The sequence below is a fragment of the Aulostomus chinensis genome, chromosome 1, assembly GCF_037954235.1.
Source record: "Aulostomus chinensis isolate RoL2024-O1b breed Wild chromosome 1, RoL_Achi_v1.0, whole genome shotgun sequence".
Lineage (NCBI taxonomy): Eukaryota > Metazoa > Chordata > Actinopteri > Syngnathiformes > Aulostomidae > Aulostomus > Aulostomus chinensis.
Genome location: NC_141320.1, coordinates 41,632,614 through 41,638,287, shown reverse-complemented (window position 1 = coordinate 41,638,287; position 5,674 = coordinate 41,632,614).

Sequence of the window (5,674 nt, the reverse complement as noted above, 5' to 3'; positions counted from 1 at the left end):
AGGTAAGTAGCAACTCCAATTACATCACTTTAGCGTGATTTTGAAATTACTATCAACTCTCACCACATCACTGTTCGCATCATTTTGAGATTCGTAGCAACTCTCATTACATCACTGCAGCATCATTTTGAGGTTCGTAGCAACTCTCACCACATCACTGTAGCATCATTTCTTAGGTAAGTAGCAACTCTCACCACATCACTGTAGCATCATTTCTTAGGTATGTAGCAACTATCATGACATCACTTTAGCGTGATTTTGAAATTACTATCAAGTCTGACCACATCACTGTAGCATCATTTTGAGGTTCGTAGCAACTCTCACTACATCACTGTTGCATCATTTTTTACATTTGTAGGTTAGTAGCAACTCCCATGACATCACTGCAGCATCATTTTGAGGTTTGTAGCAACTCTCACTACATTACTGGAAGCATCAGTTTGAGGTTCGTAGCAACTCTTACCACATCAATGTAGCATCATTTCTTTGGTTAGAAGCAACTCTCATGACATCACTTTAGCATGATTTTGAGATTAGTAGCAACTCTCACTACATCACTGTAGCATCATTTCGTAGGTTAGTAGCAACTCTTATTACAGCACTTTCGCATAATTTTGAAATTAGTAGCAACTCTCACCACATCACTGTAGCATCACTTCTTAGGTTTTTCGCAACTCTCATTACATCACTTTAGCATCATTTTGAGGATCGTAGCAACTCTCACTACATCACTGTCGCATCATTTTGAGGATAGTCGCAACTCTCACGACATTACTGTAGCATCATTTTGAGATTCGTAGCAACTCTCATTACATCACTGTAGCATCAATTTGAAATTAGTAGCAACTCTCAACACATCACTGTTAGCATCATTTTGAGATTCGTAGCAACTCTCATTACATCACTGCAGCATCATTTTGAGGTTCGTAGCAACTCTCACCACATCACTGTAGCATCATTTCTTAGGTAAGTTGCAACTATCATGACATCACTGTAGCGTGATTTTGAAATTACTATCAAGTCTCACCACATCACTGTTGCATCATTTTGAGGATCGTAGCAACTCTCACTTCATCACTGTTGCATCATTTTTTACATTTGTAGGTTAGTAGCAACTCCCATGACATCACTGCAGCATCATTTTGAGGTTTGTAGCAACTCTCACTACATTACTGGAAGCATCAGTTTGAGGTTCGTAGCAACTCTCACCACATCACTGTAGCATCATTTCTTTGGTTCGAAGCAACTGTCATGACATCACTTCAGCATGATTTTGAGATTAGTAGCAACTCTCACTACATTACTGTTGCATCATTTCGTAGGTTAGTAGCAACTCTCATTACAACACTTTCGCATAATTTTGAGATTCGTAGAAACTATCACTACATCACTGTAGCATAATTTCTTAGGTTCGTAGCAACTCACTACATCACTGTAGCATCATTTTGAGATGAGTAGCAACTCTCATTACAGCACTTTCGCATAATTTTGAGATTCGTAGCATCTATCACTACATCACTGTAGCATCATTTCTTAGGTGAGTAGCAACTCTCATTACATCACTCTAGCATCATTTGGACATTTGTAGCAACTCTCACTACATCACTGTCGCATCATTTTGAGGAAAGTCGCAACTCTGACGACATTACTGGAGCATCATTTTTAAATTCGTAGCAACTCTCATTACATCACTGTAGCATCATTTTGAGGTTCGTAGCATCTCTCACCACATCACTGTAGCATCATTTTGCGGTTCGTAGCAACTCTCATTACATCACTGTAGCATCATTTTGCGGTTCGTAGCAACTCTCACTACACCACTTTAGCATTATTTTGAAATTAGTATCAACTCTCACCACATCACTGTAGCATCACTTCTTAGGTTTGTCGCAACTCTCATTACATCACTTTAGCATCATTGTGAGGATCGTAGCAACTCTCACGACATTACTGTAGCATCATTTTTAGGTTCGTAGCATCTCTCACCACGTCACTATAGCATCATTTATTAGGTAAGTAGCAACTGTCACCACATCACTGTAGCATCATTTCTTTGGTTCGAAGCAACTCTCATGACATCACTTCAGCATGATTTTGAGATTAGTAGCAACTCTCACTACATTACTGTTGCATCATTTCGTAGGTTAGTAGCAACTCTCATTACAACACTTTCGCATAATTTTGAGATTCGTAGAAACTATCACTACATCACTGTAGCATAATTTCTTAGGTTCGTAGCAACTCACTACATCACTGTAGCATCATTTTGAGATGAGTAGCAACTCTCATTACAGCACTTTCGCATAATTTTGAGATTCGTAGCATCTATCACTACATCACTGTAGCATCATTTCTTAGGTGAGTAGCAACTCTCATTACATCACTCTAGCATCATTTGGACATTTGTAGCAACTCTCACTACATCACTGTCGCATCATTTTGAGGAAAGTCGCAACTCTGACGACATTACTGGAGCATCATTTTTAAATTCGTAGCAACTCTCATTACATCACTGTAGCATCATTTTGAGGTTCGTAGCATCTCTCACCACATCACTGTAGCATCATTTTGCGGTTCGTAGCAGCTCTCATTACATCACTGTAGCATCATTTTGCGGTTCGTAGCAACTCTCACTACACCACTTTAGCATTATTTTGAAATTAGTATCAACTCTCACCACATCACTGTAGCATCACTTCTTAGGTTTGTCGCAACTCTCATTACATCACTTTAGCATCATTGTGAGGATCGTAGCAACTCTCACGACATTACTGTAGCATCATTTTTAGGTTCGTAGCATCTCTCACCACGTCACTGTAGCATCATTTATTAGGTAAGTAGCAACTGTCACCACATCACTGTAGCATCATTTCTTTGGTTCGAAGCAACTCTCATGACATCACTTCAGCATGATTTTGAGATTAGTAGCAACTCTCACTACATTACTGTAGCATCATTTCGTAAGTTAGTAGCAACTTTCATTACAACACTTTCGCATAATTTTGAGATTCGTAGAAACTATCACTACATCACTGTAGCATAATTTCTTAGGTTCGTAGCAACTCACTACATGACTGTAGCATCATTTTGAGATGAGTAGCAACTCTCATTACAGCACTTTCGCATAATTTTGAGATTCGTAGCATCTATCACTACATCACTGTAGCATCATTTCTTAGGTGAGTAGCAACTCTCATTACATCACTCTAGCATCATTTGGACATTTGTAGCAACTCTCACTACATCACTGTCGCATCATTTTGAGGAAAGTCGCAACTCTCACGACATTACTGGAGCATCATTTTTAAATTCGCAGCAACTCTCATTACATCACTGTAGCATCATTTTGAGGTTCGTAGCATCTCTCACCAAATCACTGTAGCATCATTTTGCGGTTCGTAGCAACTCTCATTACATCACTGTAGCATCATTTTGCGGTTCGTAGCAACTCTCACTACACCACTTTAGCATTATTTTGAAATTAGTATCAACTCTCACCACATCACTGTGGCATCACTTCTTAGGTTTGTCGCAACTCTCATTACATCACTTTAGCATCATTGTGAGGATCGTAGCAACTCTCACGACATTACTGTAGCATCATTTTTAGGTTCGTAGCAACTCTCACCACGTCACTGTAGCATCATTTATTAGGTAAGTAGCAACTGTCACCACATCACTGTAGCATCATTTCTCAGGTATGTAGCAACTCTCATTACATCACTCTAGCATCATTTGGACATTTGTAGCAACTCTCATTACATCACTGTAGCATCATTTCTTAGGTTTGTAGCAACTCTCATTGCATCACTCTAGCATCATTTGGACATTTTTAGCAACTCTCATTACATCACTGTCGCATCATTTTGAGGATAGTCGCAACTCTCACGACATTACTGGAGCATCATTTTGAGGATAGTCGCAACTCTCACCACATCACTGTCGCATCATTTCTTAGGTAAGTAGCAACTCCAATTACATCACTTAAGCGTGATTTTGAAAATACTATCAACTCTCAACACATCACTGTTCGCATCATTTTGAGATTCGTAGCAACTCTCATTACATCACTGCAGCATCATTTTGAGTTTCGTAGCAACTCTCACCACATAACTGTAGCATCATTTCTGAGGTAAGTAGCAACTCTCACCACATCACTGTAGCATCACTTCTTAGGTTTTTTGCGACTCTCATTACATCACTTTAGCATCATTTTGAGGTTCGTAGCAACTCTCACCACATCACTGTAGCATCATTTCTTAGGTATGTAGCAACTATCATGACATCACTTTAGCTTGATTTTGAAATTACTATCAAGTCTCACCACATCACTGTTGCATCATTTTGAGGATCGTAGCAACTCTCACTTCATCACTGTCGCGTCATTTTTTACATTTGTAGGTTAGTAGCAACTCCCATGACATCACTGCAGCATCATTTTGAGGTTTGTAGCAACTCTCACTACATTACTGGAAGCATCAATTTGAGGTTCGTAGCAACTCTCACCACATCACTGTTGCATCATTTCTTTGGTTAGAAGCAACTCTCATGACATCACTTTAGCATGATTTTGAGATTAGTAGCAACTCTCACTACATTAGTGTAGCATCATTTCTTTGGTTAGAAGCAACTCTCATTACATCACTTTAGCATGATTTTGAGATTCGTAGCAACTCTCACCACATCACTGTAGCATCATTTCTTTGGTTAGAAGCAACTCTCATTACATCACTTTAGCATGATTTTGAGATTCGTAGCAACTCTCACCACATCACTGTAGCATCATTTCTTAGGTTAGTAGCAACTCTCATTACAGCACTTTAGCATGATTTTGAGATTAGTAGCAACTCTCACCACATCACTGTAGCATCATTTCTTTGGTTAGAAGCAACTCTCATTACATCACTTTAGCATGATTTTGAGATTCGTAGCAACTCTCACGACATCACTGTAGCATCATTTTGAGGTTTTAAGCAACTCTTTTCCCAACTCAACCAGACCAAGAGATTAATTCAGAGATGTGGCAGTTAGTCCAGCTGAAGAAAGGCTTTCGGCCTGTGAGGCCTAACACCCCTTTTCAAAGCCTGAATTCAAGTGGCCACATGTTCTTGAACAAAGGGTTGTAAAAAGGGGTGATGATTCTGGCCACGGCCCCCACCCTCCAAGAACCTGTGAGTCAGTCTGACCGGAAGTTGCCTGTCAAAATGCTATTGGCTGAGAGCCAGTACCATCCCACGGGAAATGACATCATCTGTCTCACACATAAAAAATTCAGTGCGGAGAAGATTCTTTTTCTTCGATGGTTTTCTTCTCTTTGGTGGTTTTCAGCGTCTTCAGAAGGTTCAACCTCTCCAGTGGTCTTCAACCTCTCCGGTTCTCCACTTGGACCTCAAGTGGGCAGTGCAGTGATGACAGAGTCTCCACAAGGACAACTCTCTCCCTCCTGTCACAGCGTCCAGAGAAGCCACCGTCGAGCCACGCAATCCACGTGAACTGGTCCCTGGTGAAAGAAAGCTCATCCCAGCTTCTTCATCCTTCCCACCAGTAACTCCAGCTGACCCTGCAGGCTGCCCCGCCGCCGCTCTGCTGCCCTCCGAGTTGAGCTGAACTGCGCTCCGGAACATGGAAACTGAATCCCTTACCGCTCCACCGGGTCAAGTAAGGATTCCCTTAA